The sequence below is a fragment of the Bubalus kerabau genome, chromosome 3, assembly GCF_029407905.1.
Source record: "Bubalus kerabau isolate K-KA32 ecotype Philippines breed swamp buffalo chromosome 3, PCC_UOA_SB_1v2, whole genome shotgun sequence".
NCBI lineage: Eukaryota > Metazoa > Chordata > Mammalia > Artiodactyla > Bovidae > Bubalus > Bubalus kerabau.
The window spans coordinates 88875386-88902705 of NC_073626.1; the positions used below are offsets into that span (position 1 = coordinate 88875386).

The following is a 27320-nucleotide window of genomic DNA, read 5'->3' on the forward strand; positions in this document are numbered from 1 at the left end:
TCGCTATAAATGGCACTGGGAGGAATGGTTGGTATGGATAGTTCGCAACATAAATTTCTGCCAAAGTATTGCTCCAGTATTGATTTGTACGTTTTCTGTCATAGAGACGTGTAGAATCAAAGTGCCCTTAGAGTGAAGAGGGGAAGGAGATTTGGTGGAAGTAGGGAGGAGGTAGGCATGCTTATTCAATAAACATATATTATCTATTAAGTGTTGGGTTCTATGCTGGGTGTAAAAATCATTAAAATGCTTTTTCTTGCCTTTGAGGGGCTCATGATCTTAAGGAACAGACCGACGGGCAAACAACATTTTCCTCCACCCATTGCCAAAGATGAGAGCAGAGATACGTACAAGGTGCTGTGTGGGCAGAGAGGCAGTTCTCAGAGCCAGAGCGACTCATGAGAAGATGCCTGCCTAGACATCCAGGAACTGAGCAAGCAGAAGATCAAGGGTTAAAAATCAATTTTGTACCTTTTGCATATTCTCAGTAAGTTCATTCTGATTTCCTTTAGGCTAACCTTGTGGCTTTTTTTCATTTCTATAGATTTATAAGTAAAAATTTTCTAAAATCTTAATTTGGCCTTTAACATTCTAAAGAATTATTTACAGTCTTGATGATAGATAGACACCATTTTAGTGTTTTGGGTAACTATTATTACAAACCAAAGCTGCGAGGTACCCAGAGAGCCTGAGCATGTAAGAAGTATGTTAAGCCTGTGATTTTAAGACTAGCAATAAAAGTAGGACTCTACCTTTCCCAGTGCTCTGTCATCCTCATTGTATGATGGCTGCATATTTTTGGCTATCAAAAGAAAGAGGACACTTCCTTATGTATGAAGAAATAAAGGTTGATAAAACTAAAATCCAAAAATATCTTGACAAACTCATGTTGTAGGCTGATGCCTTATGAGCTATAACAGGAGTAACTATAAAGTTGTCTAGTTACTACTTTTACTTACAGACTACATTACTCTACAACCATCCACCATCCTATAAACAAACAAAAAAAACAGGAAAAAATTGCATATGGTCAGAAAGGGATGATGAGATGCAATTTGTAGCAGTCATACAAAAAAAGACTTAAGACTTTCACCTGAGGTGGATATAGGGGGATGCTAATAAAATTCCAAAATGAATAGGACCTTTGAATTCCCTCTAGAATGAGGGAAGCACTAGTTCTTCTTCCAGACCCATCTTTCCAGGTGTTACTGTTTAAAAAGACCATAGACAAACTAGTTATAAACTCATTCATGTTACAGATGTGTGATTGCAGGAATGGAAGATGTTTAGCTTATAGAAAGGAAATAACTGCATTTAAATATCAATTATATTCTTCTGTAGAGTTCCAAGGTAAACTTCAAGGTAAGTAGGAGACAAAAAGAACACAATTTTGCTTCACTGTAGAAAGAAAGAAAGAAAAATAGTAAGTTACCTTGGGAGATAATGAGTTCCATGGTCTGGGGAAAAATCAACATAGGATAAATGACCGTTGCTTGGGAACATTGAAAGGTTATAAAAAGTCTCAGCTAAGATAATAATGACTAATACCTATATAGCATTTCCTGTTGTCCTTGCACAATTCTAAGTGATTTACATGTATTACCTCATTTAATTCTTTGAAGTACCCTACAAAGAAGGTGTTCTTTTACAGATACAAAAACTGAGGCATAAAGAGAGCTAACTAATTTATCCAAGGGCACATAGCTAGTATGGAGAAGGCAATGGCAACCCACTCCAGTACTCTTGCCTGGAAAATCCAATGGACAGAGGAACCTGGTAGGCTGCAGTCCATGGGGTTGCTAAGATTCAGACATGACTGAACAACTTCACTCTCAATTTTCACTTTCCTGCATTGGAGAAGGAAATGGCAATCCACTCCAGTGTTCTTGCCTGGAGAATCCCAGGTGCGGGGGAGCCTCCTGGGCTGCCATCTATGAGGTCGCACAGAGTCGGACACGACTGAATCAACTTAGCAGCAGCAACATAGCTAGTAAGTGTAAACCCCTGCCTGCAATGCAGGAGACCCCGGTTCAGATTCCGGGTGAGGGAGATCCTCTGGAAAAGGGATAGGCTACCCACTCCAGCATTCTTGGGCTTTCCTGGTGGCTCAGCTGGTAAAGAATCCACCTGCAATGTGGGAGACCTGGGTTGGGGAAGATCCCCTGCAGAAGGGAAAAGCTACCCACTCCAGTATTCTGGCCTAGAGAATTCCATGGACTGTATAGTCTATGGGGTCGTGAAGAGCTGGACACGACTTAGCAACTTTCACTTCAATTTGTCTCTAAAGTCTGTGTTCTTAACAACTTCACTGTAGTGCATCTGGGATGTCCGTTACAGTGTGCTTGATTGAATACAGATTCCTTCAGTCACTGAGAGCACGAAATCTTAGAGGCAGAAAGAAATTCAGATGTGTTCTCCACCACTTTTTATTTCTTCTCACGTCCAATTTGAAAGCTTCCAGCCTGCCAGGAAGTTAACAAACTGAGCATGTGTCACCTCTGATCCCTGCCGGATATCTACCACTTTGGTCTTAGGATGGGCATGTAAGGATGATATTACTAGAGACAGCAAAAGGAGCCTGGGGCAGGAGTAGGGATCATGGGGAGAAGTGGAGGAGGTTGTAGGCTTGCTGCCTTTTCTCAAGTGTCAATTTAGAGCAGCCTTGGAGCAGATGCAATACCATTAGTTAAGGAAGATGACAGTGCACATTTTGTTTCTGCAGATTTACTTGGCCTTCAATTTTTTCCCCTTCTAATCTGTTATGGATTGCTCAGTAAGTCTCATAAAAAAATCCATGATACTTCCTACCAGATACAAGGTGAACGATCTAAGTCTCCATAAAAAATCTCTATAAGTTGACAGAATTTCATCAGGGAATGAAGGTACCTCATCACAGAAAGGTTTGTTTCAGTATTGTACATTCTACTTTCTCTTTTAGTGGCCAATGTAGCAATATATTTAGTTTATTGCCAACTGGTCCTTTCATTTTGATCTATGTACTGGGATTTCTCTTGTCTGAGGTTAATGAGAATCACCAACCAAAAGAATGAGTCTCACAGGCACTTTCTATCAAGCTGAGAAACCCAGAAGATAGTTTAGGTATTAGAACAGAGAAATTAGAAATTATTTGGATTCTTTATGAAGGTCAAGAATTTATAAAAGGTGGAAAGCAAATTTTGCACTACCTGAGACATATTTATTTTGGATTTGTAAATTTATGAAATTGAAATTGCTCTGAGGCGCTTAAGGTGCATCAATAATTTTCTATGCAAGCACACAGCACAGTAATTTAGTCCTGATATAGTTTCTAATATTAGCAGGATGAATAGTTCCAACTTGTAATTCTATATAAATGAGGAGATAAAAAAACATTTTACCCCATCTATAACCTCTAAGACATAATGGCAGTGAGACGAGAAGAGAAAAGAGGGAGAGACAGGAAGGATAATCCATAAACTCTGGATTTTTTCTATGGCTTTAATCAAATAAGTCAGGCTTTCAAAAATCTGACCTTTGAAAATGGTTTAGCTTGATTCCAGGGGGGTGTTGGGAGGATTAACTAGCTGAATCTTGCAGAGAGATTTCATGATTTCTTGTGTGTTATTTATTCTTTGGTTTACCAGTTAAGCTCCTTTTTAATTTTATCATATTTGGAGAGATGCCAGAAACATGATAAAAAAATTCAATAAACATGAGTCCCAAGTAAAATCACAAGCTATTGTTTGAGGAGGAAAAATTGAGGTCGTAATAGAAGTCTAGGAGTAATTGTGTGTATATGTGTACATGCTGTTCTTTAGATAACATAGTTGTAGTCCTCTACTTCAAAGGGTAAGAAACTGAGATTCAGATTGACTTTTTCAGTATCAAGCAGCTGATTGATAGTGTTGACAGCTTTCCTGTCTTTAAGAATTAGAGATTCTAGATCCCATGTACCTGATCATCTTTAACTTTATAATGTGAGGATGCCGTTAAGGTTTGGAAGCTGAGTGGAGGTGACTAGAGAACTTTAGATTACTCTATAAGTAAATGGCCTATGTGCTTTGTCTCTTGTCATTGGGTTTCAGGCTTTGAATGGGGAAAATCACTGCTTTATTGAGAGGTAGTCTAGCAGAAGGGTTAGGCACACAGTCCCTGGAGACTTATTGTCTAGGTTCCAAATCCTAACTCCATGGATAGCTCCTTGCCTAAATCTTATGGTAGTTTTGAGGACTGAATGAGTGTATCTAAAGAATTTAACCACTTAGCAGAAAATGGCAACCCACTCCAGTGTTCTTGCCTGGAGAATACCAGGGACGGGGGAGCCTGGTGGGCTGCCGTCTATGGGGTCACACAGAATGGGACACGACTGAAGCGAATTAGCAGCAGCAGCACATGATGAGACTATGTGAGATTTTTGTTGTTGTTTATTCACTGTCTCTATAAAATCACAATGTGAATTTAAATGAACTTTACAGGAAAACTAGGCAGAGGGAAATTAAATTATTTAAGCAAGATCTTTTTATATCTCTGTGTAGCATCCATATTTGTTTTTTCTTTTTCCCCATTATAGTCTATGCGCAGTTTGGGAAAACTCCACCCTTGATTCCATGCGTAAACTAGGATTGGCTTAAATCAGTCAGCATATAACATTTCCCTGAACTTTGCTATTGTGGTGAGCAGATCTATTGGTGAGAGCTATTAAGTGACTCAAGTGAGTCTAATCTTGGTGAATTCCAGAACTCTGGTCTGGAATACAGAGCTTACTTTCCTTTATCTCTTGACTTCCCTATTATGTAGCACTTTAAAAAATTGTTTAAGCTAATTTGAGTTGGCTTTTCTGTTACTGGCAACCAAAATCTTCTTGCTATAATACTCATTATAGTAAAAAAAGAAATCATGAGTAACAGCAATAGCCATCAAAAAAAAAAAAAAGACTTTTGGAGAAGTTGCTATGTGGCAAGCACTGTCCTAGGTACTGATCTTTATAATAACTGTGAGACAGTCATGAATCTCACGAGTCAAAGAGTGAAACTCTGAACACCATGTACAAAGTATCATGACAGTGGGCCTTATGCTTCCAGCAGATCCTGTTTGTGGCATTCAGTTCAGTTCAGTTCAGTCGCTCAGTCATGTCCGACTTTTTGCGACCCCGTGAATCGCAGCACGCCAGGCCTCCCTGTCCATCACCAACTCCCGGAGTTCACCCAGACTCACGTCCATCGAGTCGGTGATGGCATCCAGCCATCTCATCCTCTGTCGTCCCCTTCTCCTCCTGCCCCCAATCCCTCCCAGCATCAGGGTCTTTTCCAATGAGTCAACTCTTCGCACGAGGTGGCATATTTTGTACTAATATTTTTGCAGAAAACAAATATAAAAGTCTAACTAGTTTGGCTTCCTTTTCTTTGATCCCTCAGATGATTTTTTAAAATAAGTACAGGACATAATCATTTGGGCACAACAATACTGAAACTTGACAATTGATTAGGGCCCTTGTGTATTTAGGTTTGAATTTTTAATTTTGTTTGTTTATTTTGCTTTGTTTTAGTGCAGGCTTAATATGAGAATTTTTTTTCTAAGATTTAAATGTTCATTGTTTTTTTTTTCTACTTCATTTATTATAATCAAGATATTATGTTCATTTGTAATAGATTGCTGTGGCAGAAAGTCAAACTGTCTGATTCTTTGCATTCTTTGAGTTTTTAAACGAATGCTTTGATAGTTTATTCCTCAGAAATGAAGATATTTTCCTCCCCCTTCTTATATCAGTGAGAAGCCAATAGGGGAAACAGACACCATAGAGTAATTTAAACAGGAAAAGTTTTATATAAAGAATTATTAATTGTAACAGATGGTGATTTATAAAGGATAAAGATAACTCAAAAGAATAGCCTAGAGTTCAGGGATGGTACCTAAAGAGGGAGCAAATGTGGAAAATATTCCTCTTCCCCAAGACTGAGATTAAGGCCACATTGGAAAAGGTATGGCTGTGGACCACTGGATTGCAGAGAACTTTGCAATCCAGTTGCCCAGATTAGGACTGATCTGTGCTCACTGGACAAGCAGGAACCACTCCACTCCTCCAAAGTGCAGATGGGCCAAGGCTGGGTAACTGACTTCTGGGATGCCTATGAGACTCAGGAAGCTGTCAATCAGGATGCTGCTGAAACTTGATGAGAAGCTGTCTGTACATGTGCCACAGTAACTTGATGGAGATGAGTGGCACTGGATGAACTTCAAACATGAAGCTGGCAGCAATGAGCTGGGAACAAGAAGAAGCAAATAGAAAGTTCCAGAATCAGTAAGAGAAGCCCTGTTCCTCTCATAGTGTCTCTCCAGTTCTCTACACTGACAAAACTTGACATTGCGCTTATTGAAAGAAGAAATATTCCAACATTTCAGCTCCATTTCATAGGGCATACAACAAAGAGTGGTTTTGGAACTGGGAGGAAATACACAGTTTTACCTAGAAACTTTTGAATGTAAGGGATTTGTTTTCATTTTAGCCTGTTATGACAATGTTCAACAGTAGCTTTTATTGAAGTATATTATCTATATTACTTAAAGATAGATATAACACGTGTTAGCTCTAAAATGTTTTTTCAGCTCCCCACTGAAGCCTTGTTGCTGCTGCTGTTGCTGCTGCTGCTGCTGCTGCTGCTAAGTCGCCTCAGTCGTGTCCAACCCTGTGCGACCCCAGAGACAGCAGCCCACCAGGCTCCCCCATCCGTGGGATTCTCCAGGCAAGAACGCTGGAGTGGGTTGCTATTTCCTTCTCCAATGCATGAAAGTGAAAAGTGAATGTGAAGTCGCTCAGTCGTGTCCGACCCTCAGCGACCCCATGGACTGCAGCCTACCAGGCTCCTCCATCCATGGGGTTTTCCAGGCAAGGGTAGTGGAGTGGGGTGCCATTGCCTTCTCCACACTGAAGCCTTGGGGCTCCCCAAATCCTCCTTGACTGGTGTCCAAAATAGGCTAGACCTTTACTTGTAATAGAAGTCTTTTGCCCCAATTAAAATGTAATTCATAAAGGAGAAACGTTATACTGTTATGGGCCATTAAACCTTAGGGTAACTGAAGACTCTAATGATAACTATTGATAAGGGAAATGAGAAATTTTTGAGGAACTAGGATGGGGGTGATCAGTGAAGAAGAATGTGGGTTAAGAATGAAGAGGTTAGGAGTACCAAAGAGTTGTATCCATTTCTCAGTTTTGTTTAACCTGATGACATAGAGAAGGGGCAGGAGATAAGATTCTTAAGGAAAAATGGGATTTAGCAGTAACTACAGTTACTGGGAACTTTGTATATGGTAGGGTGGCTTAGATATTTTTGAAGTGAAATAATGAGTAACTGAATGGCAGTGGAAGATGGAAAGTCCTTTGCATAGAGTGGATGAAGGGAAGGGTAATCTATGATGTCTAAAATGGCATCTGGCTCTAACACATCAATACTTTATCATTCTATCTCTTGTCATCATTGAAACTTCTAACACAGAACTTGTTTATGAGGGGATAGGACATAGGAGAAAACTGAGAAGCAAAGACGGTGGAGCACGGGTGAAGGTGGGGAATGCAAATGTGAACAAGGATGGTTGAGTACAGGTGGGCTGCAGAGATGGGCTCTTGCCCAGTATGCAAGGCTGCGGTTGGGATTCTTGAGAAGAAAAATTAAGTTATCCAACTTGTAACAAACATAGTTAATTTAGTATTTGATGACACATTCATTGTGAATATTCTGTTCTTGAATTAGAAATCTTTTTCGTTTTCCCTAAGCTGAAACTTTCCCCTATCATTAGGGAGACTTTGCTGTCTCTTTGGAACTTTTCTAAGCACCGAAATTCTGAAACACACAGTTTAGCTATATCTTATATATTCTTTTATTGTTCTAGAATTATTCCATGTATTTTGAGAGTAGAGGCCATGATTTGCACATAATTTGTACCCTCACAGTACCCAGAAGCCCTATGAGGTTAATTGTACATTTGAGTTAATGATATATCCAAAGGAAGAATTTCCTATTGGCATTACATGTTAAGAAAAACTTCCTATAGTAATAAGACTCTTATTCACAGAAAAAAGAGACTGAAAGGCTTTGGACATTCCTTCTTTTCTGGAATTGAATCCCACCCAGAAACTTGAGGAAACTATACAATTGAATACTTTGGTCTTACCCATTTATAAGAATTATGGTCCAAGGTATACAACAAAGAAACTTTATGACAATGTTCATTATGAGTCATCACTGGCAGGACTCCAGGCTTTCCCCCAAGATCTTCAAAATAATTCAGGGCACAAGACAAGAGAGCCAAAAATAAATATTAATAAAGAAGATAAAGAAACACATTTACTAAGCAACTTTGTTGTGCTAGATGCCATACTAACTGCTCTGTATTATCATTAATGTCATTATCTCAATGACTCATCTCAACCACACTATTAAGTAGATTTTGTTCTCATTCTGCAGATGAAAAAACAGAGATGGCAAGGTCACACAATTACTAAGTGGAACCAGGATTTGAATTGAGGCCTGTCTGATTCTGGAGCCCAGGCTCTTTCTACCATATGATATACTCTTTCTTGAGAGGAGAATCTATAATAATCAGAATGAGTGGAAAATTCCCTTAGTTTAGGTGCAAAACCAGAGAACATTTCCGTGGGGATTAGGTTTGTAGCTTTGAATGAAATTGGTTGGAATGAAGTGGGGGCTTGTCAGGGAAGCTGCCTGCACAAGAACCAGTTTTCAACCAACTGGTGACCCAGCAGGCAGGGGTGTGCTGGGCAAGGTTTTTTTTTTTTCCTAGTTGAGTGCTCCTTGCTAGAGTTAGGGGGCCATGCTCTGGAAACAGGTGGAACCACAGCTAGAATAGTTTTGGAGTCTTGAAAATTTCTGAGGTTAAACGTACCTTGGGTATTTATTTATTGGGATTTCCCATCATGTTTAAAAAATTTCTGTCATCTAGTTGAGACATCTTTTGTGTATACCATTCTCTTCTGAGCCTTCAGAGGAAATGGTTATTTAATGGTTGAAAGCTCTGAGAAAAGAAATTACTTTGTACTAGTTTGTGGGATACAGAGAGGTATAAAATATTATAATATAATGAAGAGAAGAGGTAAGGAGGTCAGTTAGGAATGATGATTTGACTGTAAAGTTGGCAGATTGTGGGGACTGGTTGTGGAAAAGCAAGGAAAGGCAGTTGTTGACGATGCTACTGCATCTATAAGTAGATGATTGGAAAATTGCTGAGAGACACTGCTGTGCCAGACAACACTCTAGATACTGTATGCAAATCTCTCATTTCACTGAAACTTTGTAGTCACTGTAGAACCTAGATGAAGGATGTAGAGAGAATGGGACTATGGTGGTGAGGAGATGTTCAATTTTATGCAAGTTGATATTCAGCGGCAATCAAGCATCTGTGTGGAGATAAATTCAGTTTAGTTCAGTCACTCAGTCATGTCCGACTCTTTGCGACCCTATGGACTGCAGCACGTCAGGCTTCCCTGTCCATCACCAACTCCTGGAGCTTACTCAAACTCATGTCCATCAAGTCAGTGATGCCATCCAACCATCTCATCCTCTGTCGTCCCCTTCTCCTCCTTCCCTCATTCCTTCCCAGCTTCAGGGTCTTTTCCAAGGAGTCAGTTCTTCGCATCAGGTGGCCAAAGTATTGGAGTTTCAGCTTCAGCATTAGTCCTTCCAATGAATATTCAGGACTGATTTCCTTTAGGATTGACCGGTTGGATCTCCTTGCAGTCCAAGGGACTCTCAAGAGTCTTCTCCAACACCACAGTTCAAAAGCATCAATTCTTGGGCACTCAGCTTTGTTTATAGTCCAACTCTCTCACATCCATACATGACTACTGGAAAAACCATAGCTTTGACTAGATGGACCTTTGTTGGCAAAGTAATATCTCAGCTTTTTAGTATGCTGTCTTGGTTGGTCATAGCGTTTCTTCCAAGGAGCAGGCATCTTTTAATTTCATGGCTGCAGTCACCATCTGCAGTGATTTTGGAGCCCCCAAAAATAATGTTTGTCACTGTTTCCATTGTTTCCCCATCTACTTGCCATGAAGTGATGGGACCGGATGCCATGATAAATTAGCAAGGATTTAAGACCACTCATTAAATATTAAGGTGGTAAATCCTATCAAAATCTGAGGAGACTAATTGAAGCTCTGTATCTCAATCATTATTTCCCTTTTTTTCCCGTAAGTTCACTGAGAAATAATGGGCATACATCACTGTTTAAGTTTAAGGTATATGGTATGATGGTTTGATTTACAAATATTGTGAAATAATTACGATACTAGGTTTAGTTAGCATCCATCATTTCTTATAGACACAACAAAAATAAAAGGAAAAAAGCTCCTTGTGATAAGAACTCTTAGGATCTACTCTCTTCACTTTCCTAGATGTCGTGTAGCAGTGTTAACTATTGTCATCATGTTGGGCATTACATCTCTAGCACTTATTTATAACTGGAAGTTTGTATCTTCTGACCACCTTCCTTGAACTCCTTTTCCTCCCACACTCTACCTCTGGTAACCACAAACCTAATTTCTTTTTCAAGGAATTTAGTGAGTTGGTTTGTTTCTTTGTTTTATATTAGATCCCACACATAAGTGAGATCTTATTCCTTCTTTGCCTTATTTCACCAAGTATAATGACTTCAAGGTCATTATGCTTATGGGTGGTAACAAATGATAGGATTTCCTTGTGCTTTTGTATGGGTGAATAATATATATATATATATATATATATATATATATATATATATATATGCATGTATCTCACAACTTTATTCATCCATAGATGGACACTTAAGTGGCTTCTGTGTCTTGGCTATTGTAAATAATACTACTGTGAACATGGTGATGCAGATATCTTTTTGAGTTAGTGTTTTCATTTCCTTTGGGTATATTCCCAGAAGTGGAATTGCTGGATCATATAGTAGCTCTATTTTTAAATTTTTTATGAACCTCCATACTGTTTTCCATTGTGGCTATACCAATTTACAATCCCACTAATATTGCAAAAGTGTTCCCTTCTTTCTAAATGCACACTAGTATCTATCTTTTGTCTTTTTGTTACCATTTCCTTTTGAAATTTTTCAGTAAATGATTATTCTTTCTGGACAATTCCTTCCCCCACATCCCCCAACCCCCATCCCACCCCCATGCCAAATATAATCTTGTCAGGATTCATCACCTTACTTTTTATTTTTTTAGTAACCTTTAGTTTACCTTTAGTAAACTTACTTACCTTTTATTTTTAAAGTTGAATTTCTGGATTTGTGTTTTTGAGTGACTCCTGAGCAAATTTATGATGTGAGCTCTTAACACTGTTCTCTACTCTGGGACTTCAGAAGAAAACCAGTGGCAACAGGAACAAGTCTACTTATACTGCTACACACATCAGTAATTTTATTATTGAGACAGTTTTAACACAAAGTGTAGATTCAGGCTATATCTATCAACAGAACACAATGGCTTAATTTACATACTTATTTAAAATATTGCTTTAGTCAATATGACCGAACCAGTTTGGTGTGTAGAATCAACCTCAGAGGCTTTCATCATTCTTTCAGGGTAGTTTCCACAAACAGGCAATGAATAGACTGTTCAAATGAGAGTTATTTTTTTAGGCTAGATACAACAGAGGAGCAGATTTCCAAGAGGTCTTTTTAAGGTCTCTTAGGTCTTATTTTCCAGAAAGCCTGAATCAGGCGCTTCACTAAGCATCCTCCTGCCTCTGGCCTTTTATGTTCCTGAGTCTCAAATAATGATCTAATGCTGACCTATCGTGTTCCTAGTTTTGGCACTATCAAGACTCACAGCTGTGGCCTGTGCTATTTCTGCTTTACTCTGGATTCCAGTGTCGTACTTCCAGTCTTGATGTCACGGTCTTGGCCTGATTCCTGCCATTCCCTTGCTTGAAATCCTGCCACTGCTTCCACAGCTTACCTGCTAGTAAAGATTTCAAAAGTTATTATTTCTCTAATCCCTCCAATTTTTTTCTTTGATTTCATCTTTTCTGTCATTGAGGCCAGCTTAAGACTGGGAGAAAACATAATTGTTTTGCCTTCTTTTCAAAGCCAATGCAGCTTCTTAAGAGCAATGGCAGGATTAAAATCTGACAGAGAGTCAGAAACTTGTTCCTCTTCTAAGTACTTAATACTGTGTGGGCTGCCTCATAAGTAGGTTCATAAAAGCAACCCACACAGTGTAAAATAGTCTATGGTGACTTGCTAGAAATCAGAGGTTCACATCCTAGAATAAATGAAGAAAGGGAAAGCTCATTTTGTCCATAACCAGGCCTTTTCCTCAGCAGGTCAGAGAGAGGATTGCCATATGTAGACGTGATAGAATTTATCACTGTGGACGAGCAGACGAGGGAAAGAAGCTGAGATGGAGCAGACGGATACAGGAGCTGGCCCTACAGGGACAGCTGGGTGTCCTCCATATAGAGCACAATACCATGATAGGCACAAGGCTGATTTAGGCAGGCACTGATTTCCAAGTCTGGTTCAAATAGAGCCAATTCATTCCCTGAGCAAAGAAAGACCCTAGTTCTTGTTGTTGATGAGGAAAACATTACCTGCTGCCCAGAGTTCTAAATCCATAGTGCCCTAAGGACAGTATATAGTCTGCTGTCTATGATTAAGTTTTTAACAGACTGTGTGATGAGGAAGATAATGTAGTGATTTTTTTCCTAAAGCTAACTTTATTCACTTTAAAGAACCACTTTTTATTCTGAGAGTTGTTCCCTCCTACTTAATTTTTTTGGTATTAATGTGTGCTTTTAAAAAATAAAACAGCAGTGTTAGGATATGGTCATTTGTTTTATGTCTTTGCTTAGTAAATTAAAGATGAACAGCTTTATATTGGTCTCCAAAATATTTTTTGAAAATATTAGTAGTGCATAAAATCCAAACGTTTTGGGAGTTCTGATTTAAGCCACATGCTTTCCAGATATACACCCATTGACAAGGAACCAGGAAATGTAGTCAGGGAGAAACCGTGTTCTTTGCATGGTAGCAAATGGGGTGTGGAACAAACATTCTAAATGTCTTCTATGGGTTTTCTATCAAAGCTATTTCATAGTACCATTTGAAACTATTGCTATTTGTTGTTGATAGTAGATCAGAAAGACTAAAATCAAGGATTTCAGAAGTATTGATAAAGCACACATATAATTACATAGTCATGGATAAAATATATATAATGTTATCATAAGTGTGTGACCATTTAAACATACTAATTTATTTCACTGTCAGGTTGGTGTCACCAAGAAATGTTATTGTTTGGCCAGAATAAATAAAATGCTACTCCCTTTGGGAAATGCTCTTCTTGGAGTTGTTTCTCATCATATCCACGTCAGGGATGCAAATATTGGATATTGGATACTGTGCTGGGAAGGATTCTAAGACTAAATTTGTGCTCAAAGAGAAAGAATATTATGAATGGTCACTGATATCTGCCAAGGGCTCCAGAGGCGATGTGGTGGTGTTTATTTAGCAACTTGGGTTGATATCTTCATTGGATATAGGATATACTGCTCCTAATTGTAGCTTTCAGTTAATTTACACAGAAAAATTCTTTCTTTTTACCATGGTACTTCCTGTGAACTGAATATAAAAGTGGGTTTTCACAAAATGGATTGTGCTTTTGTGTGGGAGCGATGCTTTAATTGTGCTTTAAATGCTCAACATTAAATATACTGGAAGTAGCAAAGAATGTCCCACAAAAGAAAAAAAAAAAAAAAAAAGGCCTTGAAACAACAGAATTGATTCTTCCTTAGAATTTAAGGATGAAAAAACCATCCTTGTCCTTGCTCCCTACATGTGGTTGATGGGCCAGCAGCAGCAGCACCATCAGGCTATTAGACATGCAGAATTTGTGGGCCCTGCCTCTGCATTCTGACAAGATCCCCAGGTGATTCTTGCTCTGTCAAGGAAACCAGAACTTGAAGGACTAGCAGACAGAACAAAATCTCTCGTGACCACAGGATGGAGGCATTCTTAGCACAAGTTTAAAAGAGGAGCCCAGTGCCGTGGGGACATGGAACCAAGCCAAGTCATTAGGAAGGTTGAAAGGAACAGCTGTGTCATAGGAAATGCTTTGGGGCTGAGCTTGGGAAGTGAGTGCAGACTCACCGGGCTCTTTCCTGGAAAGGGATGATGTGGCTCTTCTAAAATCCCATCCGGAGCCTTGGCTGGAGTCGGGACTAGAGATTAATCAGCGGGGAGAGGTGTAATAAACAAAGAGGAGAGAACTAGTCATGGCTTTTCCATACTGCTTCCCTCAGGCTGCTCATTACAATCATCTGGGGGAACCTTAGAAACTCTCCAGTGCCTGGTACCACCCCAAGAGACGCTGATTTAATTGGTCTGAGGTCTGTCCCAAGGGTCATTATTTTTAAAATGTCCCCAGTTGATTGTTCTGTGCAAACAGCTTTGCAAAGTCTTGATATTTTATTTCTTTAAAGACTTTTAAAAGAAAACCCTGCAGGGGAAAAGTAATAATAAGTATTTATACTTCATAAAAAGTGGCTCTCCTATAGCATAAATATATGTGACATAAATTAATATAAAAATTATTGTAAACATTTAATTAGAAATATCTTTTAATTGTGTTAGAACCTAGAAGGATGGGGCGGGAAGAGCATGAATTTGAAGAGCCATTTATTTTTTTTAAACTACAAATAAAGCCTTTGCACTTCAGGTTTCCTGTTGCAAACAGATACTCAGAAGTTAAATTGGGATTAAGAATGAGGAGGCCTGAATCTGCTGTGTGACTTCCTTCTAGTGATTAACCCTGTTGAGACTGATGAACACATGGGTGAAGGTGAAGAGTGGGTGTTAATTGGACTGCCTTGAAGTGGAGCCACTCCACAAAAGGCTAATCTTGGAAATTCAGGGATTATTTTTTATTACCTTAACACCTAGTAGGCAAATTCCTATGAAGGAAAAGAGCAGGAAGCTAACATCTTTTTTTTTTTTTAATAAGAAGCTAAATTTTATTGAGAGTCTATTCTGTGTTGGGCTAAGCTTTCTCATTGCATTTTCACAACTCCCTTGTGAATTAGATGTTTTTCAGAGGATAAAACAGGCTCTGAGGGACCAAGTAACTTGAAGGTAGTAAATGGCAGACCAGGATCTGAATCCAGATATGTCTGTCTCTAGGGCCTGTGATCTTTGTATGGCATACATGCTGTGTTCCCCAGAGGGGAGGAGGGCCTGTTAGATCATGTATTTTGATATCCATAAAGATATTTCTCAAACATGATGGATGTCTGACAAGTATTTCTTTAAGAATCCATAGTCAAGTTACACCTGACACACACATTAGGTAGGTGTGTCCAGCTGTGTTTTATATCATGGCAGTGAGCTGTGATCTGCTCCTCCCACTTTCCATCATCTCTCATCATTCTCTTTCTGATAAATCTTCATCTATTCCGATTCTATGATATGCTCCTTCTCTCCCTGTGGAGATGAGAGGCAAATGCCAGTCTAACTCCTAGACTCTCTATAAATCCTATACCTACTAATTCTGGCCTGATAGTCTTTGCCACTTTAGGTGGAGGGTCAGATTGGACCAAACCTGGAGACACCAAGAGAATTCAATGAGCTGCATGGTGTCTGAGCCTTGATTTGAATTAGACACAGGTGGAACTGGGATAGACTCATAACTTCAAACAGTCTAATTCAGAGATTTATTCAGTCTTAACACTCAGTAGTTAACATTATGGGTTTCTAAGACTCTTCATATTTCTGAATTATTGATGGAACTGAATAAAACTGTTGTCAAAGGTTAATTCTGGGGCTGCTTCTGTATAATTTGATGTTGAAACTTCTTGAAAATGTCACATTGCACTTGAAAATATGTGGGTTATTTTCAAATATCTTTTGATATTGATTTCTAACACAATTCCACAATGATAAGAGAACAGACCCTGTATGATTTTAATACCTTTAGACCATGAAATTTTGCACCTTGTTTTATGTCCTTGGATATGTTCCAGTGTCTCCTAGTTTTATAATCTATGGGAACTTGAATAGAATTTGTATCCTACTGTTGTGTGAAAATTGTATAAATCTTAATTACGTTGAATTGGTTCACAGTGATTTTCAGGTCTACTATATCCTTCTACTTCTCTGTATATTTATTTATTTATTCTATTTTTTAGATAGAATAATATTTATTCTATTAATTTTTGAGTTTGATATTGAAACTCCAACTAAAAATCTTTATCTACTTAAAAATTAATTTTAATATATAGTGGAACTATATGTAATTTTGTTCTGTATTTTCCAAGTCTCCTGTAAATGTTATCGTATTCATAATTTAAAAATGTAAATGAAAAAATAGACTGCTTGAATCACTAAGATGAACTCATAGGAAAAGTTTTCTGATAGTAACCACAAAATGGACACTATTAAATAACTAAAATTAAAGCTGTAGTTTTTGTTAGAGTTGAATTAGAGAGAAAGCTAAAAATAAGTAGATCTATAAAAAAAAGATCAGTGGTTAAATAATTGATAACAATAAGATGGGTTTGGTGGTAGAAGCAGGCTTGTGGTGGTTTGGGGCAGCTGTGTGGGCACATGACTGTCACAAGTTACGGTTTCAATACTAAGCATGATATGAACATTCATCAATATAGGTAAGGGTTAGCTAAGCGGAAAATACAGTTTTGGAACTAGTCTGAAACTTACCCAGTGCATTACTTTGTGTTCTTCCCACCTACAATTGAGTGTTTGACTGGTTTCCTCTTTACTAAAAGTTTAGATGAGAGAGACAACAGTGATGAGAATACTTGTTATTCATTAGATACACAATGGTTCTGGATTTTGTGTTAAGCACTTATATGCACACATTATTTCTGAAGTTAAAGCTCATAAGGAGAAAGGACATTTTTTTACTTATTTTTTTTTCAAGTTTTATTGAGATATAATTGACATACAGTAGTATAAAAGTTTAAGGTATACAGAAAAATGATTTAATTTACATACATCATGAAATGATTACCATAATAAATTTAATGAACATCTACATCTTACATAGTTGCAAAATTAAAGAAATAGTAAAAATTTTTTTCTTATGAGAACTCAGGATAAACTTTCACATATACTGCAGTGTTAATTGCATTTATCATATTGTACATTACATTCTGAGTATTTGCCTATTTTATAACTATGAGTTTGTATCATTTGATAGGGAAGACTTATTGTAGATACAAAGAGCCAGCTTACTTTTTGTTTTCAATATCCTGAAGGAGTTATGGCATTTTTAGGGGCACCAGTATCATTACTATTGAGCTTCCCTGGAATTGTGCTTGAGTGGGACAGATGCTAGAGTTAAGTCAGGTAAACATGAATCATATTCTGTTCAGGAGTCTGTATTCCCTGAAAAAAATTGAGCACCAGGAGTAGTCTTGGGAGGGTCTGATCTAGTTCCTTTCTTTTCCAGTATGGTTAAAAGGACAGGTGGGGGAAAAGTGCTAAGAAAGGGAACAGTTCTGTATTCACAGGTTGTCTGCTATATTTAAGTCTTTCCTGGGTAGGCATTTTGATGGGGTGAAAACCATGCAATCAAGGAGCTTTAAAAATAAACAAACATACGGAGGCTTTCATCTCCCAGTGGAGAATGTGAAAGTGAAAGTGTTACTCACTAAGTCATGTCCGATTCTTTGCAACCCCATGGACAGTAGCTACTAGGCTCCTCTGTCCATGGAATTCTCCATGAAGGAATACTGGAGTGGGTAACCCATCCCTTCTTCAGGAGATCTTCCTGAGTCAGAGATCGAATCCAGGTCTCCTGTATTGCAGGTAGATTCTTTACTGTCTGAACTACTAGGGAAGCCCTGAGGAGAATGTACAGTCCCTTAAACAAAGGAACAGATCTAGCAAGCAGGGTTCTGAATCCATGTTGGCCACCACTTAATCTCTTGCCTAACCTCATGTATGCTGCACCTCCTGAACATTTCATGGCATTCCTGACACAAGATTTTATTTTATTTACATTATTTTACTGCTTATGAAAAAGGGGGTGGTTGAAGACAGGTATTTCATCTTCAGAGTCTCAATATCATGTTTTCAACTTGTAAGTTGAGGGATAAAATTCTTTCCTCCTAAACTGAAACTCTAAGAAGAACCAAAAATCTCTAAAAAAAAAACCCCCAAGTATGTCTTATTTTCGTAGGTCAATCAGGTGACTTTTGCACTGCAGAGCAAAATTTATTGTGAATTCTATTGTGGGTTTCCAGAGAGGGGAAATGTAGGTACTTTTTGGAGGCTAGATCATGGTGCTATGCCTTGAGAGACAGTGGACAGATGCAGGAACCTTAAGCTACTGCGGGAGGGAGGAGAAAAGGGAGAGTATTTGGTTTCTAGTTTGAGAAGTGAGTTAAAAGTCTTAAGGATAAGTGTTTGGATGTTAGGGGGAAGATGATGGAAACAAAAAGACCTTAATACTTTAATGTGAAATCTAGGCCCCATCAGCAATCAAAACATACAGAACTAGTCACTTTCACTTATTCCCATTTCATAATACTTATAAAATAGCACTGTTATTCTATTTGATAGAATTATCAGAGGCTGCAATTTGGATTCCCAAACTCTATCACAATCTATTTCTTTAGCTTAAATTGTAGAAAAAATACATTAAATATATTTTTGAAAAAATACAAAGTGGCATATTCATCTATAATCTTATAACTCTGACCTTTTCTCTCTTAGTTTTTCCTAAACTCATATATATATTTAGTTGTAGAAATTACATACATGCAATTTTGTACTCTACATTTTTGTATATCTCTCATAGATATTTTTATATTGCTTAATTAGTTTTCATAATGATCATTTACAACAACTGCAAAATATTCCATTGAGTGGACGTATAATACTTTATGTAACCCTTTTCCTATTGTTAATCAGGCTGTTTACATATATATAATTAAGATATACTTGGTCTTCAGAAGTCATTCTATTTAATTAAAAAAAATTATTTTCTCTTTCTTGGCCTATGCATCTGTCTTGTAGTCCATAATTTAGAAAATGAATACAATTACTGAAATTCTATTGGTGGTTATTTTAAAGGTTTGTTTCTCAAACTAGTGACTTCCAGAATCACCTGGGGCCTTTTAATAGGCACATTTCAGGCTCTATCCTAAGATGTATCGATTAACTAGATCTAGAGTGTGGCTCTAGACTTCCTTGTGTAGGGGATATAGAGTATACATGATGAAGAATCATTGTCTTCAGGAAAAGACAAAGGGATGTGGGGAAGATGTTGTAAGGAGAACCCAGGTTTCCTGAGCTATGCAGCAATGTTACAGACAACAAATCTGTTGGCTTTCTTAAGAAATCCAAACAGTGATTTCAATAAAAACAGAACATTTAGGCACATCTAGTCAGCTTTATCGGAGAAGGCAATGGCAGCCCACTCCAGTACTCTTGCCAGGCAAATCCCATGGACGGAGGAGCCTGGTAGGCTGCAGTCCATGGGGTCGCTAGAAGTCGGACACGACTAAGGGACTTCACTTTCACTTTTCACTTTCATGCATTGGAGAAGGAAATGGCAACCCACTCCAGTGTTCTTGCCTGGAGAATCCCAGGGACGGGGGAGCCTGGTGGGCTTCCGTCTGTGGGGTCGCACAGAGTCGGACACAACTGAAGCGACATAGCAGCCGCAGTCAGCTTTATGGGTTTCCCAGGTGGTGCTAGTGGTAAAGAACCCACCTGCCAATTCAGGAGACCTAAGAGACTCAGGTTGGGAAGATCCCCTGGAGGAGGGCATGGCAACCCACTCCAGTATTCATGCCTGGAGAATCCCATGGACAGAGGAACCTGGTGGGCTATAGTCCCTAGGTTTGCAAACAGTCGAACACGAGTGAAACGACTTAGCAGGCACACAAGCAGTTAGCTTTATGGCTTCCCAGGTGGCTTAGTGGTAAAGAATCCGCCTACCACTGCAAGAGATGCAAAAGAGGCAGGTTTGATCTCTGGGTCAGGAAAATCCCCCTGGAGGAGGAAATGGTAACCCACTCCAGTATTCTTGCCTGGGAAGTCCCGTGGACAGCGGAATCCGGCAAGCTACAGTCCATGGGGTTGCAGAGAATCAGACGTGACTGAGCAGCTAAACAAGTCAGCTTTATAGTTTGATGAAATTAATGGCTTAAATTCACGTTTAGCATTAAAAAATTAATATTTTCACATTATTAGAATGAAATATCTGTATGCTTATCATACTTCCTTCAAGGGCATCAGAGAATAAAAGTGTGATTAGAACCCAGAATGTTTTCATATGATGCTCTTCTATTTCAGAGTGTCCATCATGAAACTCAGAGCATTTGTCAGACTGTTCTTTTTCCTTTGTTTCTCAAAATAAGCAGTGAGTGAGTAGATATCATTCCTATTTCATAATCACAAGAAAAGAAGCTCTGGAAAATGAAGTTTTCTGTTTCACAAACCAGCTAATTGGTTTCTTTTACTGGATTGTTTGAGAGTTGAGGTCATGTTAGTTTTTAGCCTTTATAAATGCTACGGCAGGCTCAGCACTGTTTTCTGTGTGTCCATCACATTTCTGCGTGTCTCGGGAGCAGAGACATGGACTGACCTTTGCTCCAAAATGTCTTTTCAAGAAGGTTTGTATAGCAAACAGTCTTTGAAGACAGAGTGTTTCCTACCAGAACAAAGGGCAGACATGCTTGCTGTCCAGTATAAAAGATCTAAGTTCCCTAAGTTCAAAGATCTTTTTCTGAAATGCCACCCACACATGTGCAGCATCCTTCTGGGCTCATCTGCATTGCCTCCCTGGGATTTGAAAACAAGGAAGAACTGACCTATGCTACCCATGCTGCTTGCTGTGCTGTGAGTAGTAAGTCCTTCATCTTTGACCCAAGAGTCTTATGTCATCAGCCAACATTCATGAAACTACGGCAGGCTAACTATTGTTATCTAATCAGTAAGTAAAATCTCACAGCCTTCACAATTCTTGACAACCACAAAATGGTGTTCAATTAACTAAAGACCATAGAACAGAATAAAGCCCAGATAATAGAGTCTGGGTCTTCTGATCACAGAATAGTGGTCCTTGGAGAAGTTGGCACTGCCCTACAAAGTATAACCAAAGAAGAAATAACAGCAGCCACCCAATCCCTGGGAGAAAAAGACACCTAAGTAGAATGCACTGCTAACAAATGTGCTTAATCTATTTTGTTTGTATTTGAAACTGTCCAGTTTAGAATCATACATATGTGTGACTAAGAAATGTTGTATTACTTTATTTCACAGAGACCGCATAGTCACCACTGATATGCACTTTGTCTAAGCCTGTGAGTGTTTCCTTGAAGCAGCCAATCCTGCTGTTGCCATGACACCTGGCCCTGGACATTGTCTCTGCTGAAGCTCCATGTAAGGTAAGCGGTACAGGTTGTAAGCTCCTCTCTTTCCAGATGAGGGAGGAAGGAACCCCCCTCTCTCTCAGATCAGCTTCTTTCTCATCGTCCTGATGACATAATACCATGATACCTTCAAGGAGCTCTTACGGGTTGACAAAGTCAAAAAGGAAACACTGAGCTCCTGCAACAAAGGAATCTAAAGGGTGTGGCTCTTTTTCTGGAAATGGGCTGAAGATGGAAGTGTAATTTGAGAATAAAGCATACTTCAGTAAATTATCCTGCCAGACTGTGTTTTATATGTTTTCTTTGCATTCTCCTTGGACCCCTTCCTTTAATACAAGTGGATGACCGGTTTGAAAGTGTTGCATGGACCGTGTTAAGCGTACACTTCCCGAACAGTAGCCTGGGGGTGGGAGCAGGGTTTAAGGAAAGAGGCAGCACAGAGAATGAGCAAAATGAATAGGAAACCTGTGGGTTGGCACCTGTGGTTCTAGTCCTCTTTGTTCTCTTCAACTAGTAACCTTTCATTCCTCTATCAGGCTCTCAAGGTAAAACCAGCCAGCGAATTGCCTGCTTAACCAACCCTTCTACACTTTAAGACTATGTAAATGACAATAAAACACTGGCGGTTTGTGCAGATTCTCTTGCATACTAGATTCAGCAAGGAAAATATGGTCTGTCTTGACTCTCACTGCTGTCAAGTGTTTAAATTGTCCTTCCAGCATATATTGAAAACACATTGTCATTGCAATGTTACCAAACAGTGAACAAGTCAATGTATCTGAGACCACACAGTGATTGACACTCTCTAAGTCAAACAGAGCGACATGGAACCTCAGCCCGTGACTGCTGTTTCCAGCTCTGAGGATGCCTGACGCCGTTTCTGACAGTGTAGAGAGATGTGTGGTGTCGGTTCACAGCCACAAGCTGTAGAGTCAGAAGGTAGCTTCCGCTCCTTGGTCTCTTGGCACATGTTGCTTCCTTGAGTGGGAAAGAAACGAGGCAAAGGGCAGTGATGTTATGAACATATTTTTCAAGCAGTTGTTCTTTTCAATGTGAATGTTGGGGAGGTTTCTTACTTTATTGATTTGGGTCTTTAACTTTATTTTGTTTGGAGAAGGTGAGCATATATGGGTTATATGCTCACATAGGATTACTTACAGGATCACGGAGCAAGCCTTCGGGGTTGCATCGTCAGTATGTGAGTGACCAAGGTCCTTGATTTCAGTTTAAATCATTTGTTAAGTTTCTTACACATCATCACAAGGACTCCACCGAACTGCAACTTTAGAAACTGGAACTTGCACTTGAGATAAAAGGTCAGGCTAACCTTCTCAATTAGAATGAAGTTCTGTCTAAGCAGCTGCCCGCACTACCACTTCAACTGAATTAGGGTGAAAACAATTTTTCACCCCTAGATTATGTGCTGTTGTGGGAGGCAGAAAACAAACTTTTCATCCTTATATTCTAGAAGTGTGTCTCAGTGCCTGGCACAAAATACATGTTTGTCAAATGAGTAAAGGAATGCATGCCAACAATTAAATAGCAGTGCAAATAAAAAAAGAGCCTTTCAGCTTTCCTGGATCTTGTTTTCAGAGGTTACTCTTTATAGGCTGTTTTTTTTTTTTTTTTTTTTTTTTTTCCAGCTCTAATGACTACATCTCATTTTATTACATCTTTCATTTTTTTTTCTAATTAAGCTTAGCATGGTTCACAAGTCCTGAGAAAATAGCAAGGTTATCCACTAAAGAGTGTTTTTCGACCCTCATTCCCTTAATAAGTGTTCCTGGCAATGTTTTTGACTTCCCCAAAGAGTGGCTACATAGATTTTATATTATTTAGATGGAGAAAGAAGAGAACAACATGATCAATGAAATTAAGGCTTTTGCATAATTAGGGAAAAAACACCCTTTGCTTGGCACAGCTTCAATCTTCTTTTTCACCAGCTGCTAAGTCATTTTCATATCCCTAGCTGCTTCCTCCAAGCGCAAACACACCTGTTCTCCGAGCTCAGTACCCATTTTATGCTGGCTCCTTGTGAGCAGGAGATGTGAGTGTTTTGACTTGTATCAGAGAGCTGAATAATCATCTCTTTATTATGGGATGGCAGTAGTTGTCATTGGCAGAGGAAGGCAGCTGTGCAGTGGTCAACGTCAGAGTTTTCCTCCTGAGACTCTGAGTAGGACGGTTCACTTAGTAGCTTTTAGGTAAAGCTACAAGCTTGAATTTCTCTCTTTTGGGTCAACTTGTTGCTCTATCAATCTGTGAAAGCACCTCTGGCCCCGGTTGGACTTTATGTATTGCCCAGAGCCAAGTATCTGGTGGTCAGTCCAGAGACAACCAGTCTTGTGCTTCCATGTCTGCTGCAAGTGAAGTCACCAACAGATTGGGTGACTGGCAGCCTAAGGGGCTCCTCTGGCTCTGGCACGCGACGAAGGAACTTAAACTAATGCGTAAAGTCTGCACAGGTTATGTGTAAATGGGAACAAAGCAAAAGCAAACGTCAGGGGTAAGATTAAGTGAGATCAAAGGCAGAGCAGTGTGCTGACTGGCAGTGATATTTGGCAAAAGTAGGGGCTCTTTCCACCTCTGCTATTACTGTCATACCCCCATCAAGTACAGATGAATTACAAGGAAGTCAGAAGTTTCGGTTCTCAATAGCCTTAACGCTTTTGCTCTCAGAATGTTCAAGAATGATTGGCTCATTTTTATTGGGAATTGCTTATAGGCCCCCAGCACCCATCTGATTCATAACAGTTTCCAAAATAATGGTGTCATTCTGAGGATTTCTCTCCATTGTTCTACTCTGTATTCTTCCCATCTGGTTAGCACACCACTCATCTTAATTAGTAAAATGCCATCCTGTCTGGTTCTTTGCCAGTGAGTCATTCAGTTCCAAAATCACTTATTCACCTCTATCTGATAGTTTAGTGTTTTGCAGCAGGAAAACTGTAACATACCACATTCTTCTCCTAACAGGAAAAAGTGAAATCCACTACAGCAGTGCTAATGAAGCAGAGTTTAACATTAGGTTTAATTTAAAGTGGCCCTCCTGAGACTTTCTAGCATACACTCAGGGTGTCATAAACTAGGAAGCCACACTGCCTCTCAATTAGCATCCATTTATTTGGGGTCAACACCACGCGGCAATAAACAGGCACAACCTGTTCCTTTCTCCCCTGTTCTGCCCAGCAGCAGCCTGCTCATTGGAGACTTGCTTCAGCAGCTTTAACAGCATCCTTTAGGCGCCTGAGTTAAAATCAAACTGGGACTAAATAATGTGTCTTTCTTGGGGCTTCCCAGGTGCCTGCCAAGCAGGAGATGTAGTTTCCACCCCTGGGTTAGGAAAGTCCCCTGGGGAAGGAAATGGCAACCCATTCCTGGGAAATCCCATGGACCGAGGAGCCTGGCAGGATACAGTCCATGGGTTCGAAAAGAGTTGGACACGATTGAAGCAACTGAGCACGCATGCACACAAAGGGTCTTAGTAGGCATCTCTCTCTCTCTCTCACCTTAGCTGTGTTTTACAGCTTAAAGTGCACCATGTCAGTCAGTCAACTGTTGAAATTATTTGTATTAAAAGGAAGACTCAGTCACATTCAGGATGGAATTGGTTTGGTCATAGGTGATTTTAGGCACAGAATAAGCAGGCGATGGAGACTGCTGGGAGCTTGGGTCTATGAATCAAGCTGCCGTTTACAAACCTCCTGTGTCTCTGCTTTCACACCTCCACCTGCTAGATCACACCTCCAACCCTCTCCTTCTGTTTCTTAGTGGGCAGGGCCTTCATTACCAGGTTTTCCTGATCCCCTCCTTCATTGAAGTGTAAATGCTCAGTGTATCTCTGGCCAGTAGTTCAGTTCGGTTCAGTTCAGTTGCTTAGTTGTGTCCGACCCTTTACGACCCCATGAATTGTAGCACGCCAGGCCTCCCTGTCCATCACCAACTCCTGGAGTTCACTCAAACTCACGTCCATCAAGTCAGTGATGCCATCCAGCCATCTCATCCTCTGTCGTCCCCTTCTCCTCCTGCCCCCAATCCCTCCCAGCATCACAGTCTTTTCCAATGAGTCAACTCTTGCATGAGGTGGCCAAAGTATTGGAGTTTCAGCTTTAGCATCAGTCCTTCCACTGAACACCTAGGACTGATCTCCTTTAGGATGGACTGGTTGGATCTCCTTGCAGTCCAAGGGACTCTCAAGAGTCTTCTCCAACACCACGGTTCAAAAGGATCAATTCTTCAGCACTCAGCTTTCTTCACAGTCCAACTCTCACATCCATACATGACCACTGGAAAAGCCATAGCCTTGACTAGACGGACCTTTGTTGCCAAAGTAATGTCTCTGCTTTTGAATATTCTATCTAGGTTGGTCATAACTTTCCTTCCAAGGAGTAAGCGTCTTTTAATTTCATGGCTGCAGTCACCATCTGCAGTGATTTTGGAGCCCCCAAAAATAAAGTCTGACACTGTTTCCACTGTTTCCCCATCTATTTCCCATGAAGTGATGGGACTAGATTAGTTTTCTGAATGTTGAGCTTTAAGCCAACTTTTTCACTCTCCTCTTTCACTTTCATCAAGAGGTTTTTTAGTTCCTCTTCACTTTCTGCCATAAGGGTAGTGTCATCCACATATATGAGGTTACTGATATTTCTCCCGGCAATCTTGATTCTAGCTTGTGCTTCTTCCAGCCCAGCGTTTCTCATGATGTACTCTGCATAGAAGTTAAATAAGCAGGGTGACAATATACAGCCTTGATGTACTCCTTTTCCTATTTGGAACCAGTCTGTTGTTCCATGTCCAGTTCTAACTGTTGCTTCCAGACCTTCATATAGATTTCTCAAGAGACAGGTCAGGTGGTCTGGTAATCCCATCTCTTTCAGAATTTTCCGCAGTTTATTATGATCCACACAGTGGATCATAATAGTAATAATTGACTTTGGCATAGTCAATTAAGCAGAAATAAATGTTTTTCTGGAACTCTCTTGCTGCCAGTATTTAATGCTACTCTATTAAAGTGTTTACATTATACCTTCCAGATAAGCATTTTTAGTATAGGTAGGGTTCAAAAATCTTTTTTTTAATTTTTATTTTATTAGCCCCAAACACCTAAAAAGGAGTTTTAAAAGAAAAGAAAGAGATCCTAGCACATCTATAACATCTTAATCCAGTTGTGTCTGTTGTTTCTCCTGGTAAGGCCTCAATGCATTTAAAAATGAAGAGGTGGGGACTTCCCTTGTGGTCCAGTGGTTAAGACTCTGCACTTCCCCTGCAGGGGTTATGGGTTTGATCCCTGGTCTGGGAATTAAGATCCCACATGCTACACGGTATTGCCAAGGGGGAAAAAATGCACTGGAATAATACATTTTTAAACTGCATGGATAAGGTGATCTTTGCAAATTCAGCCCGAACACAGAAGCCTTCTGTTTTCTTCTTGTTATGTAGATGAGAGCTAGAATTTTAATAAATAATAAATAAGAGAGGTGGGAAGAAGAAAAAAACTCCAAGGGAAATATCAATAGTATCAAACATCTTCTAGGTCCCATCTGTTGCATCGTCCATTAGCTGAAAAATTGCCGAGAGCCTTAATAATAATACTTGTGATTTAAATAGCACCTTTCAAACAAAGAGCTTTGTTATCAGTAATCTCATTTTTTTTTACAACATTCTTACAGGAGCACATGGGACAGGAATTATGATCCACGTCTTACAAGTAGAAACACTGTGGTGCAAGGGTTAGTGATTTAAGCAAGGTCATGCTCTTGGCTGGGATTCAGCTAGTAGAGAATCTGCCTGCAATGAGGGAGACCTGGGTTCTATCCTGGGTTGGGAAGATACCCTGGAGGAGGGCATGGCAACCCTCTCTAGTATTCTTGCCTGGAGAATCTCCATGGGCAGAGGAGCCTCTAGGGCTACAGTCCATGGGGTCACAAAAAGCCGGAT

The 27320-nt window shown here is 39.5% G+C and overlaps 1 long non-coding RNA gene across 1 annotated transcript; it reads left to right on the top strand.

Moving 5' to 3' along the window:
- The first annotated feature begins 298 nt into the window (after positions 1–298).
- On the top strand, positions 299–21645 carry LOC129647712 (uncharacterized). Its single transcript, XR_008712454.1, has 3 exons — positions 299–487; positions 21274–21398; positions 21518–21645. It is a non-coding gene; the product is annotated as an uncharacterized LOC129647712 (long non-coding RNA).
- The last annotated feature ends 5675 nt before the right edge of the window (positions 21646–27320 follow it).